The 24,637-nt window shown below is 37.3% G+C and overlaps 1 protein-coding gene and 1 long non-coding RNA gene across 2 annotated transcripts in view; one reads left to right on the forward strand and one right to left on the reverse strand.

Annotated features, from left to right (window-relative positions):
- The first annotated feature begins 494 nt into the window (after positions 1-494).
- Positions 495-13,743, forward strand: LOC306996911. The gene is made up of 4 exons (XR_013797204.1): positions 495-561; positions 3,026-3,155; positions 10,435-10,532; positions 12,809-13,743. It is a non-coding gene; the product is annotated as an uncharacterized lncRNA (long non-coding RNA).
- LOC306996910 (arsenite methyltransferase) overlaps positions 5,349-24,637 on the reverse strand; it is a 52,908-nt gene continuing 33,619 nt past the window's right edge. Inside the window, exon 12 of the mRNA XM_079609856.1 lies at positions 5,349-5,598. The gene's annotated coding sequence lies outside the window, so the exon portion shown is untranslated. The remainder of the gene's footprint in view (positions 5,599-24,637) is intronic.

A 24,637-nucleotide genomic window follows, 5' to 3' on the forward strand; every position in this document is an offset into this window, starting at 1 on the left:
TAAAATGTAATGTATTCCTGTGATGGCAAGAAATCATTCTAATATGCTGATTTAGTGCGTAATAAACATTTATTATTAATATCTATGTTGCAAACAACCAAGATGCATTTTTTTTCTTCTTCAGAATTCTTCGATGACATTTTTTAAAATATATATATAACTCCGATTGTATTCGTCTGAAAGAAGAATGTCATATACACATAGCATAGGATGGCTTCAGGGTGAGTAAATCATTGGCTAATTTTCATTTTTGGTGAGATCCCTTTAAGGCTGCCATCTTTGCTTAATCGGCTCAAACTTTTTTGGGAACATTTGAATGGAACACTGATTGTATAGTACAATCAAATTATTTTTTTTATTTTGCCTGGGGGAACATTTTTTAGGCTATTTGGCTGGAAAGCATTACTACTTTTGAATGGCTTTGAATTTCATAATAGTGTAGTTACATATTCTACCAGCGGGTGCTAAAGTGGTGCTCAAGAGCAATAAACAGCTGATCTTCTTTCTTTTTTTTTAAAATAATAATTGGCACTAAGTAAGACCGAGTAACTTTCACTAAAGGTAAGCAGCAATAATCTCTTGTTTTAAAACGTGTCTTTAGAATTTTCTCTCACACAATATCCATGAGGAAGTTGCATTTCGTTATTTCAAATGTGATTGCCAACCTTGTTTGGGTGTGACCAGGTAAATTGAGCGGTGCATTTAGGCTACTTGATTCTTAGTAAAAACCAAGGATAATAACTTATTTTCATGGTTGGTTTCTTTCAAATAGACTATTTTTGTACATAAAAAAAAAGAAAATTAAGTATATTCACTCACTTCCCCTAATAGATTTAGTAAGAATCTATCATTACTACAATATCATTTGTAGCTAAATGAAAGGCTTTTATGAAGGCCAATGTCGATACACTAAATGCTTGTAAATGTGCATGTTCATCTGGGTATCCACTGTCTACTCACAGCTGCAAGAGCAACCCAGCTCTGTGACTGTGGATGTGTTTTATACGTGGCAAAAAATATGAAAGTGTCAGCCTTATAGCTTGAAAGGAGGGGCTTTTATGAAGGGCTTTATGGAAGGCCATCATCACTGCGAAGCATCAATCATTCTTTTTGGCCCACAGCATCGTTGGTTTGCCCTTTCTTTTACAACAGTCAGTGAGCTTTAAAGTAGAATTATAAATTTATTTATTTTTTATCTCAAAAATACTCCATGACACACTTGTGAGCTGGGAAATGCCTACCATCCTATCTGTCTACTGCATGTGCATATGTGAGAGCTTACACCACAGTTTTGACCAATATTATAAAAGTCGTTCCTGCAAACAAGATGCTGAAATTTAAATATGTTAATTTCAATAGATTCACTGTCCACCTGCGAAAGATGTAAACCCACATCTTAACTTACTTCATTTCTTTCATCTTAACCACTAGATGTCTGAGAGCAGGCAGGAACCCTTACCTTATAGATCAATATGATGCGTATATAAATCCTTTTAAAAATGCTCAAAGAGAGAAATTAACCCGCAATCCAATGGCACCTCCATAACACAAATGGAAATTTAATAGAAATAGGCAGGTAAATTGTACCTGTTCAAAATGGTGTCAATCAGTTTGTAGAGCAACAAAGTTTTTAAGGCTGTAAAATATCAATGTTGGATGTTTTCCAAGACTTTGTATAATAGGCATATCCAAAATCAGTTATAACCAAACAAAGCTGGTTTATAAACTTGGTGTCTTTCATTAAAGGGATAGTTCATCCAAAAATAAAAATTATGTCATCATTTACTCACTATAGGTTTGTTGTTCCAAACCTGTATGAGTTTCTTTCTTCTGCTGAACACAAACTAAGATATTTTGAAGAATGTCGGTAACCAGATAGTTAACGGCAACCATTGACTTCCATAGTAGGAAAAAAATACTTTGGAAGTCATGGTTGCCGTCAACTGTCTGGTTACCAACATTCTTTAAAAGATCGTCCTTTGTGTTCAACAGAAGACAGACATTCATACAGGTTTGGCACAACTTGAGGGTGAGTAAGTAATGACAAAATGTTTATTTTTGGGTGAACAATCTAAGGAAATACAGGCAATCCATGCTTTGCACCACTAGATGGCAGGCTTTATCTTTACACCAGCTCCTGTTTTAGTTACAGGAGATTTCACTAGAATTGCATTTCACTTCAGTTGTGCATTTTATAGGCTACTGAAGGGGAAATCTGATTTATCTTAATTTGTTATTGCACTGGCAAGTGAAGTTTAATTTCTGATTACAATGGGAGAAATCAACCCAGATTCATCAATTTGCTGGTTGTTACTTAACAATTTCAACTCTGTAGAGATAAATATTATACATGGGCTACATAATTAGCTTTTGGTCTTGCCCTCGGTCTGGTTTAACTTTCTTCACCCATCTGTTTTCATCACAATGTTGATTCTCTGTGTAGCAACTGCAGTCCATCCATTTGAGAAAGAGTAAATAAGCATAAACCCCTAAAATGACACCATTTTAGTTGTGATTTATAGAGATCAGTTGTCAGCAGTACATCCTTCAGATTTGTGTGTGATATGTAACATTGTATTACATAGAAAAGATTCATGAAGTGACATCTGTCATTTCTGTACTTAATTTCTATTTTCTGACACACTCCTGATTCAGTATTGAGTCTAACTTACATTTCTTGTGATGTACAAGGGGGATAAACGCAATGTCGTTTGTGTAAAACACTCTCGGTGGCACAAAATACAACGTCAGCGCTTTTTGATGAAGGTAGGAGGAGCACAATGTTTGCTTCTGCTCCTACAAAGCCGAGTTCGCTTTGTGGACCCGGTAAGGGGGTTTGGACCTCTGCTGTTGTGGTTTTGGCAACTTTGTGGTTCAGCAATCAAAAGTGCTTATGTTCCTTGAACATTAGGTTTATTTTCACTTCTGCGGTTTAAAAAAAAATATGGTAACTGATTTTTATTCTGTTCTGTTTATAGTAAAAATAATCTTTTCATTTTTTTCTCTCTCTTTTTTTTTTGTATAGGTCCATTTTCCCCAGTTGGGTCTTTCTGGACTGGCTTAGAAATATGAATGTGTGCATGTAGGGATCAGGCCATTTGAATGGAGATCTCAGTGGAATGTATAATTAGACAGAGGCCTGTGAAGGGAGAAAGGTAGGCATCTCTCCAGCCCTTAGGCTACCAGCTTCAAAACATTCATAACTTCATCCAATACACAGTAGCTGGTACATTTCACATTTGAGTATACAGCATAAGTTCAGTTTTTTGAAAGTTGACTTTAAAATAAAACACATTAGCCTATTAGTTAAGCATAGCAACAACATCTGTGTTGCTTTTTCGGCCGGACATTTGATTCGATGCATCGTGTGAGATTTATCTGTGACTTCTCTATAATATCTGCTGCTTTGCAGAGTAAAAGAGCTGTTTTTTGTGTTTTAGATTGCTTAATATCTCTGCAAAATGCATGACTTCAAAGAATGTTTGACTTGGCCGCCTCACATCCTTCCGTATAAGCTTAAATCTCACAGTCGGGTTCGTGCCTGACGCAAATCTGACGCACGCTGCCAGAGCAGACGAATAAAACCGACTAATGAATTGACATTCGAGACTCATGATAAATAATATGATAAAACACACTGGAGACCTGTGGCTGTTACTAAACCAGTCTGCACAAGTCCGAACCAAAAGAAGCGCCGCTTGGTTTTAATCTCTCATTCATTTTCAGTGGATGTCTCAATAAAGCACTAATGCTCAAAGTGTGGCTTGTGGAAAAAGCTCTTGCGGGAAAAGGGAGCTATTCTTTTCGTTGCCCTTGACAAGCGAACAATAGAGGCGGTATTGTAGAGAGAAGGTCAGGTTGTGTAGCAGGTAGTGTCTGTGGCAGGTAACTTGGGCAAAGCATGGGGCTTTTGTCTGTGTCTGGCTCTCTGGTTGGACTCTCATGGCACTTCCGTACCCCCTACAGCAGTGACCGGATTCATCCTATTAGAATGCAGCGCTCATTCGCTGCCTCGGCTCACTGGTGGAGAGAGAGAGAGAGAGAGAGAGAGAGAGAGTGGGGGCTGTGGAAGAGAGATGAACGATTTTAGCTGGGAGAATGCCAAGCGGAACTCAGTCTTTTCTGGTCTTTGGATTCTAGTGGTCCAAGGATACGATTTTGTTTATGGCTAAGGCTGATATCTAAAGAGCAGGCCAATATAATACTGAATTTCAATCAAAATAATGAATATAAAAATGTTACAAAATTATTTATTTATAATGCTTTGTAATACATATATTAAATCATATTTATTTATAAAATGTTATTTATTATTTTCCACAATATACAAAATTAACAGTAAAAAAATCTTTTGACCATAAAAAAAAAGAAAGAAGTGTATTATTAAAATGACTTCTGTTAATCCTCAAATCAGGACAAGCTGATGCTGATCTATAAAGTGCAGGTCAATATAAAATGCTAAATTTAAATAAAATGAATGAATAAGAGTACAATTTGTTTTATATGTATTCATTTATTTGTTTATTTAAAAATGGTATGTGGATCCTGTTGTAGAGCAAGAAAATCGTTGTCCAGGCAGTCACATAATTAGAAATGTAAAAAGCCTTACCTTTCTTACTAAGTGAGTGTTTGGACGCGGATTGTCTTGCTCTACAACAGGATCCACCATTTTTTATATTTTGTTCCCCTTCTGAAGCCCCTATAGTTTTGTTTTTGAGTACCAGATGCACCCCTGGTTAAGATATTTCATCTGATTATTAATTTATTTATTATTTTGTATAATATTTAACAGGAAACATGTTTCCTTTAACATTTAAAAAAGTGCATTATCTACTGTAAAATAAGCACTTTTGTTGCTGATTTTCTAATGAGCAGGCCAATACTGAATTAGAATTAAAAAAAAACATTTAGAAAATTTAATTTTTTTACATCAAATATAATTGAATGTTATATAACATGCATTTCAATATTGTTTCATATTTTACACAACATTTACAAAATTAACAGATTTTTTTTTTTTTTAACATTGTACTCAACTTGCACATTATTAATTGTAAAATGAACACTTTTGTTATAGGGATATTGTCATCATTTACTCACCTGCAGGTTTTTTTCTTTCTTTTGCTGAACACAAAAGAAGATATTTTGAAGACCAAACAGTTGATGGGCCCCATTTACTCCCCATAGTAGTTTGTGTTCAGTTCAGTTTAGTAAAAAATATATATAAATATATATAATTTTTTTAACAGCAACTTTTCCTTGCTAAAATCTCCTGTAGATTGTCTTGTGCAGAAAAGTTGCAGTATATTTCTTTTGGGGGGAAAAACAAGCAAAAGAACCAAGTTGTTCACCTTTTATATTTCTTTATTGAACAAAGCCTGGACAAAAGCATTTTGAAAGTAATAAGAGTTGGTTAATGCAACACTGAGAGCGAGAAGCAGAGCAAGAGAAAAAGACAGAGAGAGTTTCAACAGTTTTATAATGCATCTAATAGAGTGTGTCTGGTTGTACTTGGCAGTCTCTGTGGCAGCCCAGGAACTCATTGACCTCTCAGCTCATCTGTGTGGAGATGAGCTTCACATAAACTCCGCCGTTTGCCTGCAAATGAAACACACGGCACGATTTCAGCAACAATCGCACATATACATCATTTGAAATTGTCCTCACTCTGCGGTATTTCAGTTTGAGCCGAAACCACACATTTACCATCTTATGAGACGGTTTTAGTTTGGCGCTTGACTCATCTGCGGTAAACCCACATATCGTCCATAAATAACGGATACATTTCCATATGAGGCACACAAATTATGCTAAACATTCCATGAAATTGCCCCTACAATTATCGTACAGTTAAAACTTGGTATATGAGACCCATAGTGAGGTTTTCCTCCACTATTATTTAGCCAGTTTAAAGAAAACATGTCAGCAAAATGTGACCTGGTGATCATATGATATCATATATTCAAAAAGTGTCCGTGCACATCATGTCTGCTCAATAGCTCATGGTGGGCTGGCCGACATGAGGGTTGCTGACTTTGGTAGACAGACCGCTGAGAGAAAGTGACCTTGGTGTATGCCGATACAAATAATGCGACAGTGCACCTTGTTGTCGCTTGCGAACTGAAATATGGATGCACAGGGATTGGGTTGTCATGGCAACACCTACAAAGCAATGCAGTAGAGGGCGCCAAGGAGATAAAACTGAGTTGAAGAGGGACAATGGGAGATTTGGAGCCAGAATATCATTTACAGACTCTATCCACCACATGACGACACTAAAGTGAATCTCACTGGCGCTAATGGCTGTCTGACAGTGCATGGTTGAAATTAGGGAAAAAAAGATCATAAAACATTGATTTGCCTCTCAACAGCCTCTCATTTTCACGAAATTGAAATGTGAAAATGAAATGAAAATGTTGTAATCTATATGCAGCGTATTCATAAGATTGAAATGGAGGGTGAACGCAATGGCGGCAGCACACTCAAAGATGGAGGGAGTTTTCAGGTGACTGTCTGGACGCCTGCCGCAGTGTCTGAAAAACCCAGACATCAGCCAACTCTGATTATCACCCAAGTGTGTGCTAGCAAATATGCGTGTGTGATAGAATAGAAAAGAAGAGGAAGAAAAAGTTAACTAGAAAAGAGCAAGACATCTGTGACCAAAGTAGCGGTTGTGTCCTTAGTTGACTCTCATTTATTAAATGGAGACAATAGCTTCGCCCTCAAGCATCTTACAATATCTGTCAAAACAATTCAGTCACTTTGAGGCCTTCCTTGACCTCCTTGGGACTACATATTTAATGCACTTAAATTGACTGAGGATCGTGCCAGCTCTGCACTGTGGAAATTACCCACAATTCATGACTCGTACTATTAGTACTCTTGTTGATAAATCACTGTAAAAGTCCACAATCAAGATATTTTATTCACTGTAATTTTGAATTGATTAGAAATAATTCAAATTAAAAGTTGAATTTTGAATATTAGTCGAATCTAAAATAAAAATCCCCATTCGAATGCTAAAACGGTGCATCTGAATTTGAGTTGTGTCAGACAGCCTTATCAATGCACGACATGCTACGATGATTCAAACCATACAAACAATTCTAACAAAACTATTCAAACCACTGAGAAATAGAGCTCAAAACGGAAACCAAGACGTTCACACAGAGCGCTGCTTTTCCATTGGGTCTCTGTAAATAAGTGCTAGACGTACATCTGAGAAAATCACGTTTTTTTCAAAGACTACATCCAGATCGGATTCAGAAAGATGATCAAAACCCAGATGGAGTAGATAGAGTCCATCAACACCCCTAATGCTATAGCTCGTCATGGGTCGACATTTCAGTCAGTAACATTAGGCCGTTTTTAAACCATTTTGACAGCCCTAGAATAGATTCCATGGCGATTTCCCAAGAAAAAAGATCCAAAAAGTCTCATAATTACCTGCCAGTTTCTTCCACAATTTGATTTGCAATTTTCTCAGTACATTGAAATGTGCCCACTAAACTCTATAACAGGGGTTCTCAACTCTGGCCCTCGAGATTCACTTTTCAACTCCAACCCTAATCAAATACATGAAAAAGCAAATTACTTATCAGGTGAGTTTGATCAAGGTTGGAGCTAAACTCCTCAGGAAAGTTGAGAACCTCTGCTTGTACTATATAATCTCATTACTAATATCTAGGGAGCTGTAAACCATCAAGTTAGATGTTTCCGCTTTAAAACCCTCACTTTAACTCTGAATGGAAACTCAAAGATACACAACTAAGTCCTCTTTCCGATATCCCGATTTCCGGTGGCCAGATTACAGACAGATGCAGCATGGCTGTTTTTCTTTCAGTGGGCATGCGCATTTGACTGAGCCTAGTGGCTTCAGGCTTACTGTGCCATGCCTGACTGTTTTGTATTCATGGTGGATGACTATCTCGCTACTGTTGCTGGGGGCTCTGGCAACCACCTATTAGCTGGAAAACTGCCACGGCTTGGAGTGAAGTTTAATAAATATATAAAAGCCATGCAGTGCGTAATTGGATGGTTAGCGTCAGAGGACAATCAGTTTTGTTGAGGTTGCATTTTAGACGCTTTTCTTTTTTTTCTCATTCAACTCATTCAGTTGAGAGTCAGAGATTTAAAAATAATGACAAAAAGGGGCAAGAGTCAATCTGAGTGTTTTAATCAAATATATATATATATATATATATATATATATATATATATATATATATATATTAAATTAGCAAAGTCTAACTCAGCCAGTGGCTTTATAATTACACAATAAATGTAGGTTAATGCAAATGGTAAACCAGGTACTGGAATAGTGAATTATTCTGAATTTAATATGAAGCAGACAAGCATCCTGAATGGCATTAGAACTGTCTGCAGAATTATGCTATTAATCCATAAATGTTTGAAGACTCGCTAACAGCTGTCATAAACGCAGCAATGACATTTTGAAGCAAAGCAATTATCCTCAGACCTGGAGTCTGATTGGAAACTCTAACGATGTGAAAATATTTGAGTGATGGAAATAAATCCCACCCGCTTCTTAGATAAAAAATATATATTCATAATCCTCCTAGTTCACAGACATCAAATGGACAGTAATGGAATATACTGACCTTTTCTACCTTTTATTTCCATTGTACATCTTGCCTCCGCGATAATTCCATAATAAAGAAGCCAATCTGCTTTTAATTAATCTGCCAGAGAACTTCTTCGAAAAATTATTGAAAACAGCATTTGCCCTCCCTACACTCTTGACAATCTCTGTCTCTGCCAATAAACTGTAATAGTAACCATATGCCCAGCAGGAAGCAAACCAAATGCATTACCTACATATTAAATTCCCAGTAAATTCTCCTTTTGATACGCCTTTTAATGCATTAGCTGTGCTTGTGAAAGAGCCACAAGATACGTCTCGGTTTACCAAAACTACGTATAAGGAACATGTACATGTGTTGCATTTAATTAGACTTTTACTATAGTATTGAAATAAATGTATGCTCTGATCTGAGAACTTTAGATGGAAACCCCCCTTACCAGACACTTTACCTGCCAGGTGTATCCTAAGTTGGTATTTCCCGGTTTACAAACCGGTCGTGCCTCAAGGTGATTGAAGTGAGTGAAATGTTTTAAGTTATGAATTTAAGTTCAGAGCTTAAAAGGTTAGTTCAACCCCCCCCCAAAAAAAAGATTCTGTCAGTAATTACTCAGCCTCATGTTGTTCCAACCCCGTAAGACATTCATTCATCTTCGGAACAGAAATTAAGATATTTTTGGATTAAATCTGAGAGCTGTCTCACTCCTCCATAGGCTTCTATGTTATTGAAACTTGCCGGCCCAGAAAGTCAGTAAAGACAATGTTTAAAATGGTCCAAGTGACTACAGTGGCTCAACCATAAGTTTATCAAGTAATTACTGACAGAATTTTCCTTTTTGGGTGAACTAACCCTTTAAATACAGATCTCGAAATAGCCTGTGGGATTTTCATTTCTCATTCCAATCCCTTGTTTAATGTAAACCGGTTCACTCATATCACTCATTCACTTGTTTATACTTTACTTATGGGTAGTTAACTTCACACTGTATATTTGGAAACTCTAGGCTAACATTCCTATTTGTGAAATCAGGAGATACATTTGTTTTTTTTTTAAATGAATGAATTAGAAAATCTGCGAAAACCGCTATGCTCATATTTTATATATACAACAATGTCATTTATACTATAAGAATATACAATATGAAACTAAACTCTTTTTAATCGTTTTACACTATATTTTTTGGCACCACAATTGGAGGGTTAGCAACACAAAGTCCCGATAAACCCTGCTCTAACCCAGGGTTAACAGTCATGATAACTTGCTTTCAAAAAATAAAAGCGTGAAGCGCTTTACCCAGGGTTAAAAGTGGTGTTAACCTGGGATTTAAATGCTCACCCTGGGTTAAGTGCAGTGTGACAAGCCCATATATAACATGATATGATTAGCATGTATTAAGCAGGCAAACAGACTGTTGCACAAGCTCATTTGTCCGTATTTTTTTTTTTTTGGTCAGAGGTGCTGAAGCCCTCCACCTGTCTCCCAAGCTCCTGACCCGTGATTTTGAAAGAAGAACTCACGAGTTAGGGTCTCAGGGAACAGGAGGAGGGCAGCTATAACCAGCTGAGGCTATTGCTTTTCTTTTGTCAAAGCTGAACTCAGCAGCTTCTACACTGCCAAAAGTTTGTGTCTGGCTGCATCACGTATGCTTTATGTCCTAAAGCATCACTGGTCCTGTGAAAAGCCTGAAAATGTTGCAAGTAAAATACAAAGACGTATCGCTAATAACTATTATGCATGAGACAAAACTATAATAGGATGATGGGGTGGAAAAGAAGAATGAAAAGGCAACGAGCTGAATGACAACTTGTGAAACTTGTTTCCTCTTTCTCAGATTGGACTTCAATACACAAATGCCCTTGCTCTGCAGTCTTTGTGTGAGGAGAGGAAACATCCCCCCCCCCCCCCCCACCTCCATCTCAGAGCCAGACGGTAAGTCCTTCCTCTTTGTTGTCTTCTCTTAGTCATGACAGACATGCAATCCCATAGACACCCAGCAGAGAATCAAGGTGCCTCGTCCACATAACAGGTAGGTCAAAGCGACCTTGTATTGCGATTATATACATCAGGCAATAGTTGCGGACACAGAAAAGACAGAGAAATCCCCAGCGAAAGTCTGTGTTACTTTCAAATAGGCTGCATCGGACACTCCTTTGGAAATGCAGGCATGCACCAAACCGCCTCAAGACAAAGCTGTCACTTAGATATTTGGACGTGCGACTAGTTGGCAACTACATACAGATGTGGCAAACATACGAACAGCGAACCCCACCCCCCTCTTTTACCTCTGTCGGCACTATTCGGTAGGCTTAATGAAATCTCTCCCATCTGTGGTGGCAATTCAGTCGCTCACCCCAGCCAAAACATGAGTGATGTTATTCCCTTCACCTCTCCCGGCTCCTCCCCCAATCTCCTCCCGCCCCCCACACCTCTGGCCCCTGTCCTCCCCTGAGGACAAGGCGAGGACCGACCAAGGTGATGCTCCCGGGAATGAGCAGATCATTATCGGCATTCACAATTTACCTCTGCCTTCCCGAACAAACGAGACACCATCGCTGCCACCATCCATCTCTGAAGGAGAGAAAAAAATCATATTTGGAGGTAAAGAAGAGAGGAGCCGTGTGCTGAATCAGACGCAGACTGGTCTTAGGAGGGGGGCGGGGGTGGACTGGAAGGCGCAGGTTATACCCGCCCCGCCGTTTGCTGCCATTGGCTTGTGGGAGACATCCATCATGCTGTCCCGCAGTGGCAGGAAGCTGCGGCGCATGAGTGAGGCGAGCGCTTCTCTTCAGGCACAAGGCAAATGGCCGGTGGCAGAAAAGTGAAGATCCAAAGAAATACCTCACAAACTCGATGTCTTCCTGACAGCCGACCTCGTCATCAACCTCATCCCGGCTCAGGGGACGCTAAAATTAATTGACTGAGGAGAGCAATAAACCTTTTGCACAAACTATTCTGCGGTTGGTCTGGGTCAGTCGATGACATCTTCTTTGAGAAATTAACTGTTAAGCAATCATTTACACCACTGCTGATAGCATATTATGAATAAGTGTATGCCTAATGACTAATTCATCATTAACTATGTCTAACATTATAGCGAAAACACTGAGAAAGGCGGTTCATTGAGAAAGAGGGTTCGTGTAACGATATAATGACTTACAGAACAGCCAATCTTGTGGTTCAGTTCATTCCCCGTTTCATTAACACTCCTGCCCTATGCAGGCATTCTCAGAGGAGCACAGCGCTGTGAATGTCAGTATATAATCTCCACTGCACCACAAGGAACACAGCGATTTCTACAGCAACACATAATTCAAGTCCAAGTCCGCTTGGACTCCAGACTGCAGACATTGGAGACTCTACAGGGCCTAGGGACTTTTAAAGCAAATGAAATCAATGCAGCCCCTAAACTAGTGCCTGTAATCAATCAACTCTATTACAGCCTTTGCCTCAGTGTCTGGACATTGCTGACCCCCACTTTCACCTTTGGACATTAAAGCTGCAGCAAATACATTACCAGCTTTACAAAGCTTGTTAGTCCTTGTGCAGTTGAGTGTCATGGTTCTGCAGTGGCCCTTCACTATAGGCAAATACAAAACCAATAAATGAATCTCAACACTGTAACACTCAACGCATGAATCTCTTTCAATTCATGCAAATTTGTTCAGTTGGAATTTGAATTGAAATGACAGGAAGAGGAATTAAATGGAATTGCAATTCAAAGAAATGTAATACAGGTGATTAACACAGGTTAATTTATTAAATATGATGAAATATGTAAACTAAAATACACCTATATCTATCAAAGCTTTATAAACACGTTTAGCTTGACAACTTGTTTTTTTAGTTAAAAAATGTGGTCATATTACATTTATTTCAGTTATATAATTTATTTTAATTAAAATTTGAATTGGAACTTGCATCTTGTTTGCTTCCTCAATTCAAATGTGATTTAAATATATAAAGCATTCTCAATTCAAATCCGAACAGCGCGTCATTTTGCACTCTACTAACACTTCTCTGCTCTCCTCAAATATCTTCAAGAACATAAAATATGTCTATAAAAAAATGTCTTAGCCGAGATGTACTGGCCGACAGGGTAGAGTGTGCAAACATTAATAACTATCATGTCTTGTCACACCAATTGACAGCCAACTCTATCGACGCTGCCCATGCCCCTTACGCTCAATGCTATTGATTTCTCTTAGGGGTCAAAGGGCGAGCCGGCATTGATCCTTGAGACTCTTTGACAGCACCGAAAGGACCAGCTCCAGACAAATCGATGACACCTCAGTGCACCACGTATACATTATGGTTATTTACTGGACATGAAGCAAAAGCAAGCTTTATCACTTGTCTGTCAGGTGCGGCAGAGCTAAGCAAAATTCATATTACAGCTTCAGAGAAAAATTAAAAGCCAATGGGCTCATGCAATGGCTAAAGGGTGAACGGATGGGTAAAAAAAATCCCCTCAAGGAAACTTGTTGGTTTACCATTGAAATTATAAGTAAGGCCAATTGCTTTCTTGTGGTTTTACATGACAAATGGACTGAGATGTAGACAAATACAGAATCAATTCTGTTCACCCTGTAGTCGAAATATGAGCCTTATTCTAGTGCAGCATTCACCAAAGATGGATGCATGAAGTGAACTGTAAAAAAATATATATATAAAGAAAGCTAACAAAGACCTTGATTTTCAAAAAAGAAATAAAACATTCCTTTTCAGATTATTTTATCGATTTCAACTGTGATTGGCTGCAGCTTTACTTCTGACAGACATAATCCTCAATGACTCGCAGGGTTATGCATGAATGTTTAATTCCATTCAATACTAATGAAAGGATATATAAAGGTCCATTACTAATTCCAAATAAAAATGCATTGCATCATATTACTTCATTCTTCAAGTTTCAAAGTTTTATTGTAGTTTAATTTTGGTAACTGTATGCTGATCGGTGGCTTGTGAGCTCCAAGGAAAGCTAGAAGGTTGTACAGTTAACTCCCAGGGCAAAATTCTAAACCATACAACCTACTACCTCAACCTGGATGCACACAGTCTCAGTTGCTGTAATTCCTTTTGAAGAAGTTTACATAAATGTCAGTCAATAGTAAATTACACTAGACATGTCTGAGCAACTTTAATGCCTGGCAAGCAAGGCAAAGAGTGCAATATGAAAAAAGGCAAAGCAGGCTGGCCTTACATTTTGGACGATTTTCTACCACAGAGACAGAGACCCATAGAAACGAGCTTGTGCCATCAAACTTATCACAAGATCGGATCTACGGGTTAATGACAAGTGGCTGCTCATTTGACCATAAACTTGAAAAAAAAAAGAAAAAAAAAACTGTGATTGTCCTACACCATAGAGATGTAAATATGATTTTAATATCTGGCACATCAGTGTATGACCTTCACAAAGACCTGCATTGTAAACTAATCCTTTCTTTAATTTGGGCCAACATGCAACGTAATGTAGAGAAATATACACTCTTTTGTGATACATGTATATGTAGGCAAAGGTATGATGCACTACGAGGAAATATATTTTTTGCCCTATACAAATGAAATATGCATTTTAGACCATGAATAAATTAAATTGCTATACCTGAAGACAAGTATTCCTGTTTTATCACATGTAACGCAAAGATATAATAATATGATAAACACACAATTTGCTACAATGATTGCAGTTAGGAATCGGATGCACTGATATTAAAATGCTTAATACAGAAAAGCACTGTATCATTTTTATGTTTTGGCCAATAACTGTTAAATGGATGACACTGACACTTAAACTCATACTTTGGGTCTTTAGTGACCCATGATGTCATTTACTACCCTCCTACTCATTTATTTTTTAAAGTTAGACTTCAACCTTCTTAGTATTCGTCAATCAATTCATTATAAACAATATAACAAGAAAATAAATAAATGAATAAATGATAAAAGAATGCCTGTTTTCCCATACATTTTTTTGTAAACAATTGTATAGGGTCGCTAACAATTCACCTCTATTCCACAAGATGGAAAATTCTGATACACAACGACGACGTGACATTTCATTCTTAGTTACAGCAGGCAGAAAACAAAAGAATAGGAAGTATCATCAGCAAAACTGGCAAAATGGCTCAGCGATTTACTGCAGGTCAAGTACTGAACGCAATCAAATATTAGTGTCACTGTCAATTGATGGTAGGGCTGTAAACGATTAATCGAATCCAAAATCACGATTAATCGTTTACAGCCCTACTTGACGGTGGATCTGGTGGATCAGCTATCAAAATATTGATTTTGAAGAGGTTGAAAATGATAGTTTTGAGAATATGTTTGAGATCGTGAATATGAGTCAGATGCTGAATGTACTGGGAAATGAGATCTGACGAGGACAGTGATGATGGTATAAAACATCTGCTCAAACTGAACCCTTCCAAGCTCTAAAAGGTAACGAAATATGTTACTTTATGTTATTCTCCTGTATTTGTTACTCTAATATCAGGAGAGTTTTATATTCTTGCAACAGGTCGAGATCCATTAGATACTATATACTATATATATATATATATATATATATATATATATATATATATATATATATATATATGTGTGTATGTGTGTGTGTGTGTGTGTGTGTATATATACTTCATATATACATAATATGTCATAATGATTGGTGAAGCATTCATGCATTTAAGAATTAAAATTATACTATTTTATGAAAGAAAAAAAAATGCTCTAATATAAAATAACTTTTACATGACGATGAAAATAAAATCAACACACAACCCTGTACCTGAAAAGTGATTATGATGGTTGGGGAGTTTGATTCAAGAGCTCAACTTTGTTCAAATGGCTTCACTGAGAAAAGAAAAAAAAGTAGGTAGCTCAACAGATCATGTTTCCCACTAAAATCTTTGACAAGTTCAGTGATTGATAACACAGAATTCTTGCCTAGTCCAAAACCTCAACAGCCTTTCCAAATCATGAGTCACTGAGGTAATCTTGCTTTTTCAAAAACGATGCCAAAAATTCAAATAGCGGCACGCCCTGGGCTGTCAAACTCTTCTGTGAGCAAAAGAGTTGATCTTTCTTGCTAAGCTGAGAGCAAAGCTGCATCATAGCATTACTTTTAGTAACCCTAACTAAACCACAGTTTGCTACTAATCCTAAACATGAAACATCTATATAATGACTGTCTGAAGAGTCACTAAGTACAGTATCAGTTTCAATACCTTTTGACCTTTCACCTGCTTGACTGACAGTTTTTGTAGAGCCAACATTGTATGGGTTCACCGGAGGTAGACAATGGGCTTGGAGTGAGATATTTACAACCACCATCTGAGCTCTTTGCTGTGTTCCATAACAAAACATGTGAACCAAAAACATCTTCCAAATGAAACGGCCATGTAAGGTCAAACATGGCTCTTTGATTTTGTAGTCAGCTTCCAAGTTTAACCGTGCCCATAAGCTGGTTCACATTACCAGTAAATTTAAATGGAGCATGGTGAATAGGAACGAAGCTATGAGGCTTTGCAAATAAAGAATGTGGACATGTCAAAATATACCGGTCATAAAATAACATTTCATGCTCCCCACACCAAAGAATAACTCAGGCATCATTAATAGTCAACATGGATAAATATATTTAAATAAATAAAAAAATGCAAGAATATCCGTTTGCCCTTACAAATGAGGATGCTTTGATCATTTTTTTGGTTAGATGAACAGTTTTGACAGTTAAAAGTATAGCTTACTCAAACTCATAAAGTAAATTCGTCACCGTATGATTTTCCTCCTTCTTTGGACAACAAATACAGTCTGTGTTTCAAACTGAGTGGTGACCAGAGGGCTGTCAAGCTCCAAAAAGGACAATACAGTAGGTCCCATTAAAGTATCGTGATATTTTAGAGCAAGAGAAGCCTGAAAAAAATTGTTCATTGAAAGCAATGCAGTTTGCTTTGAAGAAAAGTGCCTGCCAAATGCAAAAATGTGAATACACACACACAAAAAAAAGGAAATTGCTAGTAAATTTTACAATAATTACAAAGAAATGGCAAATAACAAATTGAATAAAAACATAAAATTTTGAAGTGGAATAACTGAAATAGTATTTTCTTGTAAAATGTATGGTCATACTTCAATATATAATCTTTGCTTTATTTATAATTTTGAAAAGTGTTTTTTTACTGAAATTTAAGTAGTTATGAATTAATTAATTTGTGGCCTGTTCCTCACTCAGCTAGAATATGGCTTCAGAAGACTTGTCATGCACAGTGTGTGTGTGTGTGTGTGTGTGTGTGTGTGTGTGTGTGTGTGTGTGTGTGTGTGTGTGTGTGTGTGTGTGTGTGTGTGTGTGTGTGTGTGTGTGTGTGTGTGTGTGTGTGTGTGTGTGTGTGTGTGTGTGTGTGTGTGTGTGTGTGTGTGTGTGTGTGTGTGTGTGTGCGTGCGTGCGTGCGTGTGTGTGTGTGTGTGTGTAATTTACAGAGCTTGACGTGGAAAAGAGCAGCGTGAACAAAAATTTTGGAATGACATGAGAATGAGTAAATGATGGCAGAATTTTATTGTTGGGTAAAAAAATCTTTAAATAATCTTATAAAAGTAAGTAATAAAGATAAGCAGACTTAAAACCTCTCTTCTCTGTGAAATATCCATAAATCAGTGCCCTCCGAAATGTATACTCGCATAAAAGTTTATTTCGCCTTGCCAATTACATTCCTTCTAAACATAAAGATTAGCCCAGAATATGACAAATCCTAGTTCATTTATGAAGAATATTTCCATATATCATAAATTCCATCCCTTGGTGGATTCGTACTCTCTGACATGTGAGAATGGAGACAGACTGATCGATTCGTTTTATCCCACAGCATTAACAAAAGTAATGAAAGCAAGGATAGATAGGGATTGCTGTGGCAGTTTATCTGAAAAAGCGAGATATTTTTGGCTACAGCCTGACTGTTTGTGCACACGTGAAGTGAACTCAACGGTGCCATTAGTCTTAAACAAGCAAATGTGAGCAGCAGCTGAGTGGGGCCCCTCACGTGCCATTTGGCTACAAGGCAGTGTTACATGCGTCGAGGAGTCACTCGGTTCATAGCAATTACTCAAACATATGACAGGACTCATGACTCACACACTGCACCGCATTTTGCTGAGTGAAAACAAGACTGGTCTGAATCTTATTAAAGTCACTGAGAAAACTCTGACAGATCCACCACACTTCTCACTGCAACTCTCCAGACCTGACCTAAAAGGTTTCACAGAGAGAACCGTTGCCATAATTTGATTTAATTCTCCAGCTGATTGGGGAAAATATTTTAACTGAAAGCAGGACAATAGCCTGTTCTTTCCATTATTTAATTAAAGCTACTTTTTCATTAATGGAGGTTACTTATGATCCATCGAGGTCAATATCTAGTTAGTATTTCACCAGCAATGTGCCTTTAGCCTTCACCTGTCTCATCAAAAGTTGTTTTTTATTGAATATTCCGTTTTGCCAACTAAACGTTTTGCCAACTAAAATAATTCAAGAGGTGAAGATCAACTAACGAAATAGATTATAATAAGATGAATCATTATACATTAGGCCAAAAAATTATGACAAAAACAGATCCTAGTATTAGTTTGAAATTTAGCCAAGCACATTGAGCCAACCCACACTAAATTAAGACAAATTGGAATTTGGTTATGGGCAGTGCCTCTCTGCAATAATTCATAGCCAATTTTAAAAGCGTTATACACCTGTGTGTGGTTGTCCAAGACGACATTGTGGCCCCGCGGCAAGCAAAGACCACTGGTGCACTTTTCCAGATGTAGTGATGTCAGAGAGCAAATCCCTCTCTTGCTTGATAAATAGTTAAATCTTTACCCAGACTTGACGTACAGCAACTGGATGTAGCCATAGTTAGAGAAAACATAAAAATACTGGAACCAAACTCTTCCCAGTTCTTTGTAGGGAACCAAAAACAGCCCAAGTGTAGTCTGCCTATTGATCAAATGACTCGTATGAGCCGGTTCTTTTTTATGAAAACGCTTGCTGTGGGCAATTGAGAAAGATTTGGCGGTGCAGCATTTTTTTCTGTTGAGACGTTTTATGTATCCAGGGAACTGTTACTCTGATTTCGCAAACAGTTTGTTTTTGAATATAAAAATGTAGGCTAGCAAAATGTGACAGTGGGTCGTGTGGTTTTTGTCCCGCCCCTCCACTGTGATTGGACGAATGTGAAAAAAGTGACAGTGATGAGCGCTACGTTTTACCCAAAGTTGAACATTCTTCAATTCTCGGCGACTGGTAAAAAATGCAGACCACTCAGCGTCAAATAGATGTTCAGCGCCTCGTCATATTGCTGCCACTTTAAAAACGCAGTTTTCTCATTAAAAACTATTAGAAAATTACGCTAGCTTTAGGAAAAACACTTTGGACACACTAAGTCTGTACAATACACAATACACTAAGTCTGTATGACTTAAATTAAGGTAGTTGCTGACCAGTTTTTTTTTAGCTGTAAAATACATTCATTAAAACATGAAAACACACCTTTTGTAAGAATTGTTTAACATTTGTTGTTTTCATCATTTATTCTCAAAGATTATCTTAATTTGGCAATGATATAAATATTCCAGCATTAAAATAATTTGAATGGAACCACTAACCAGAATTGTTAAGAGGAAATGGAATCAGAACTATATATATATAGACAATACTATTCCAGTCTTTCTACTTAAAAATGTCATGTTTCACAATGGCAGTTTCCATCCAAAGTTGGGAATATATTCTATAACTTATGCGCAAAATTGGAATATCGCATAAAACATTACGAATAAAGCACCGTTTCCATCCAGTGGGTCGAAGAGAACAAAATCGTTATTTTCTGATAAACTGGTGATAAATATCACTAAGAAAAATGGAAGTTGAGTTACTCCTCAGAGCGCGCAGACAAAAATGCAATAAACACGGTCCTGTTATATTTCTTTCGGAGGCTAATGCCTGGTGTTTGGCAACGCAGTCATGTAAGACCGTTCTGGGAGGTAATTATACCGAAACACTCTGAGGACAAACTTTGCTCGGGCATTTCAGAATGACCAAAACAGCATTTCAGATGCTATGCAATGAGATAACTCCGCTGGTTGGTCCAGTTATGCCATCCCATGGCAAAGTCACATGTCTCTTTTTTATGCACATCAAGGAATTTATTTATCATTTCATTGCAATTATTTGTGAAATTTAGTTTTACTAGCAACTTCTGAATGAAAACCATTTCAAAGTAAATCCTACTTTGGATTTATTTGAAATACACTTCAAAATTCAGACTGTTACCTGTGTTTCTTGACTCACTACCCTTCGCTCAACTCATCCATTTTTGTCAATTTTAAGCAATTATTGCTATGATTGATGATTGGATGGGCTGAGGCTCAAGGCCTGAGGCATGCTGGGAAAGGTCTTTTGTCAGCCCCTGTGGAAAGGGACCTGATAGCACTAGTTCAAATCAAGTAGAGATTTGCTGGGAGAGGCGCCAAGAAAATGACTTTGTTTGACCCAGCTGCCAATCAATCTCCTCGCACAGTGCCAGACTAAACACGGTCAGTATTTTAGCGGGACTTGTTGGCGGCAGTTACCGGATGATTGAGGGGAAAACTGGGGTTCTATTCGGGGAGAGTTACATGAAGCAGCAGTAAACACACACTCACCCCAGTGTCCGCGGATACATGACTGCAAAATAGTAGGAAGTCTGCAGAAGTTGCATTTGGCCTGAGATATGGTTATCAGAGAGAGATTTCCGTATTTATAATATAATTAGTTTGAGTCGTCGTGGTCATGTTTGAAAACTAAAATGTTAATTATTACTCAAAGATTTAAAAAAAAAATTTGTCATGGTCATCTGTTTTTCTATTAGAACAACCTTGTATAAATATTCTGACAAAGGAAGCTAAACTAGTGATTACACATTTAATCACCAGATTATACCAGCAGGGCCAAGTAATAATTTACTAAATAACAAAGGCATTTATTTTCCATTAGTTGGTCAGCATACAGAAATTATTAAAAAAGTTTTCAAACCTGAGCTGGGCAGCTTAGTCCTTTAAAAATCACAATATTGTATCACAAGTGTCACATTGAGGCCAATGTAATGGAAGTACATATTGATAATTTCTCATTATATAAAAGACTACTGTCAAGCACTACATCTGGCGATTATGAAAAACATCAATACTTTATGGATTTTAAATGAACTGAGCTTGAAAAGAAACATAAGCATCAATGTGGCTAAATAAAGCATTATTTTAGGATCAATGAAAGCAAAATCTTGTCAAACCATTTATTAGAATTCGCTTCAAAAAAATCAAATGGCATTTCAGTTTAATTACTTACTTTTTTAATTACTTTCCTTGTCTGCGGATCAACTATGCTTAATGTTAATTGCTTACCCTAGGCAAGTGTATGTTATCCATTAGAGGCGAAATCCCAGTACAACGAGGATGGGAAAATGCAAATGTACTAATATGATACCAACTGCAGTCCGCACTAAAATTGAGCTCTCTCTCTCTTTTTCATGGTCTTTCCGTTGATCACAGAGTAAGCAGTATTGATCTTCATCATGAAATTTAGTTTCTAAATGTTTCAAAATGGGTTGAAGAAGTTGCAAAAGTCTGGAAATGTCATCTGCCTGAATAAGCTTGTGCCAGAATAATGCTTACAACAACTCAGTTTCAACAGTTGGCATGTAAAAATAAAAATTCCCTCCATTTCATATAATTATATGCAATCCTTATTCTGGGAGCTGGACACTTGGTCACATGATCCAGTACCGATGACTCAGTATCAAATAATATGCTGGTCAAACAATATGCAGTAACAAACCAAAGCTGATCAAACAAGCATATTTGTAATCCAACATTTAAAAAGCTGTTCAAATTGATGTTGTTCCATTCACAAATATATATTTGTGCAAAGGCCCAACAACACTCTTAGAAATAAAGGTTCCAAAAAGGGGATGGATTTCCCATTTTGGGTTCCTCAAAGATCCTTAAAGTGATCACTCATTAAGAGAACCATTTTCTTCTTAGTGTGACTGAAGAATTCAATTTAAAAAGAGTATTGTGCGATGTAAAAGGTTACATGTATGTTAAAAGGTTTTTCATAGAACCATAGATGCCAATAAAGAACATTTATTTTTAAGAGTGAACATGCTAAATGAATAACATGTCAACAGCCAAAGTGTGATTTACATGAAACGCCTCCAAAGAACCATATAACCAAGTATACTATCCAATATAAAATCCAATATACTATGCAGTAATGCAACCGGTGTGCTTACTAAGTTTCTAAAAAGTCGAATACCATTATCCCCTGGCCTCTAGATCCGTTCAAGATCACTGTAGATGAAAATACCAATTTATTAAGATTCATTCAGCACTGCTGTTATTGCCGCAGGCTGTTTTTACTAAAGAGCACCTAGTGTGAGACTGCAATAAAGAATAACTACCACATTACTAAACGTGCTGGTGGCACCATCGTAACAGCACTGGCGAGCAAAAATAAGGACAGAAATAAGACCGAAGGACAGAAATAAAATGGTGCAACCCATTTTCAAAACCCCTGAAATCTTATTGAGTACAGGAGATCAATGCAAACTGTAAATGATTTCAAGAAACTCAGGCTCATATTTTGGACTCTGCCTGGACCACAAACATACTGTAGACACTATATACTGATGTATGCACCGTAATTCTCAGATCTCTTAAAGCATTTACCACAGCACCACAAGGGGCGAGGCAAAAATGACTTGTGGCATTAGTAAAGCGTGGAACTTAAATGCCATTCAGAAGGTCATGAGAATGGGTTTTTAAAAATAAATGAAAAACAAGTGCTGAGCTTCCATGCATTGACTAGACAGTTGCTTTCTTGTTAACGGTTAGGAAATAATACAGAATTAAACCCACCTCAGGAAAAAAACATACTGACAAATCTCAACTTTTCACTTAATATTCTATATCCTAATTCAATATTAAAGCACTCTATCTTTGTGACACTACTATCCTATACAGTTTTGTGATGAATATTACATCTTCTTTAAAAATGTTGTTGATTTGTTCCTCTTTTCTATAAAAAATTGTTCTCGATTCGACAAAATCGGGTTAACTAAATCACACAAAGGGATCTTTCATTATTTTTGCATTCCCTTATGCTTTGGTTTACATCAAATATTGTTGTCTTTTATGGTAAATGGTTTGAGATGTTCCTCAAGTTGCTTTGAATAAAAGTGTCAAAATTTAAATAGTACAAAAGTGCCAAATTTTCGCTTTCACAAAATGCAATTGATTGTGGGCTTTGTGAATGGTTATTGTATTGTAAACTGCAATTTATATCTATTTATTCTTATTTATAGGTAAATATAGGTTTGATAACTTTGTTCAAACTTTCAGTTGCATTGCTTAGCATGTAAGAATCTGTGCACACCACAGTCTCTGTGGGAGGCAAAGCCATGCAAAGTGGTATTCCTCAACAATACGGCTAATGGAAACGGAGTAGAAATGCATCATAATGAAAGCTGGGGTCAAACGAGGGGAGCGATTCCTCAGGGGTGGAATCAAAACAAGGAGCCGAATGAAACGGAGACTCAGATTTCACTGCTGCACAATTCGATTTGTGTGATACCACTCTGTGCTACTATAAAATTCATAATTACGGTAACACTTTGAGAAGGGAGTACATTTTTTTTATATGATATAATGTGATCAGTGCTTGTTACAAACAAAAAAGATTCTGAAATTACAGTTAATTATATGGAAAACATGGATTTAAATATTCATCCTGCTCAAATATTAGCTGACATTCAATGTGGAGATTGATAGCATGTCTTAAAAATTTGCTGCTAAAGTAAATGGACATTTGCTTTATAGTTTAATATGTATGGTTCATAAGTTTCATCATGTTTTAAGCTCCCTATTAATGGTGCACACAAGTGTGAATAAATGAGTTTCTAACCAACTAATTTCCATAGCCAACTAACCCTATCAAAATGAAATCAATCCCAGGTCAGGCTTTAGCTTCATTCTCTCCCTCCATTCCCCTCGGAGCAGACTCCAAAAACTGAAATCACTCCAGGGAGACAGGGCATAAATGGTTATGATCCAGTTTTATGGAAAGCAAACCCGAGAAACTCAAAATCAGAGCGAGTAGAAAAAAGAGCAGTAATAAATATTTGCCGAAACCTATTCAGAGTGCAGCAGAAAAGCAGACCTCGTCTAAATCATTTTCCAGGTCAAGTACACTACTCGAGGGCAGTGAATGCTCAACACCAGGCTTTTTTTATTTGCATAACTATATCTGTGGGGGTTTGCATCACTCACGGAACCAAACTTGCAGCATCCGCATAATGTGGGGGAAAAAGTACCCAAAATGCATGGAAAATGTGCAAAAGCCAGAGTTAAATTAAGGCCAACAGTTGGAAGTGAAGCATGTAGATTCCTGGTGTTTCCAACATTCTACCCCTGCTGTGTTACATGGCCACAACCCCTTTTGTGTAGGGTTAACCCGTTAAATCCCACCAAAGTGGCTATTCAGTGGAGTGCCATCCACCCCAGGGGTTATTGTGATTGGCCATTGTTGAGAACAATACACGTAAAGAGGATAAGACACCAGTAGCACTTCCTAACTTCCCCCAAAGTCTTCTCACTTTCTCCACACTGGTAGGACAAGTGCCTGGAGCGATTGATCCCATTCCCCCCCACCCCCACCCCCATTTCCTGTCTAACGTTAGGGAACTCATTTGTTTGATCCCAAGCGCAATGAAATGATGTTACATTTTTCATACAAATGAACATTTTCGGTGACTGGAGCTTATGTTTTAGCCAAATGGTTTATTACATTATTAAAAGCTGCCTGTCTAGATGGAACTATTTAATAAACTAAACTTGCTCAAAAATAATAATAGCGGCAGAACCACAAATTAAAGAAAACCATCAATGCAAGCTCCTAACCGAGCCCTAATTAAACAGTTAAAATGCATCTGATTTAGAAGCATAGCATCAGAATG

The sequence above is a fragment of the Phoxinus phoxinus genome (assembly GCF_949152265.1).
Source record: "Phoxinus phoxinus genome assembly, chromosome: 4".
Lineage (NCBI taxonomy): Eukaryota > Metazoa > Chordata > Actinopteri > Cypriniformes > Leuciscidae > Phoxinus > Phoxinus phoxinus.